The sequence below is a fragment of the Meleagris gallopavo genome, chromosome 1 (assembly GCF_000146605.3).
Source record: "Meleagris gallopavo isolate NT-WF06-2002-E0010 breed Aviagen turkey brand Nicholas breeding stock chromosome 1, Turkey_5.1, whole genome shotgun sequence".
In the NCBI taxonomy this organism is placed as follows: domain Eukaryota; kingdom Metazoa; phylum Chordata; class Aves; order Galliformes; family Phasianidae; genus Meleagris; species Meleagris gallopavo.
This window is the reverse complement of record NC_015011.2, coordinates 177,700,241-177,700,761: the sequence shown is the minus strand read 5'-3', so window position 1 is coordinate 177,700,761 and position 521 is coordinate 177,700,241.

Sequence of the window (521 nt, the reverse complement as noted above, 5' to 3'; positions counted from 1 at the left end):
CCGTGTATGTAGTGAACAGCTAGAAATGGGTAACTGTCTTGTGCTTATCACAAGTGAGTTTCACTTATTATGCTGTCTACATGTAGCATTGTGATACTCTTCTGTAGTTCTTCACAGTCAATCTTTGTGTTCAGCTATTGTGAATAACTTTGCACATTTTGGAAACTCACTTCGGTAATGTCAGTCTCAGGATTGATCAAGGGTGGCTGGCAGGGACAGGGAGGTGATTGTCCCCCTCTACTCTGCTCTTGTGAGGCCCCATCTGGAGTACTGTGTCCAGGTCTGGAGCCCCCAGTACAAGAAAAACAGGGAGCTGTTGGAGAGGGTCCAGAGGAGAGCCACAAAGATGATGAGGGGCTGGAGCACCTCCCCTAGTAAGACAGGCTGAGGGAGCTGGGCTTGTTCAGCCTGGAGAAAAGAAGGCTGTGAGGTGACCTCATTGCAGCCTTTCAGTACCTTAAGGGAGCCTACAGACAGGAGGGGAATCAACTCTTTGAAAAGGTAGATAACAGCAGGACAAG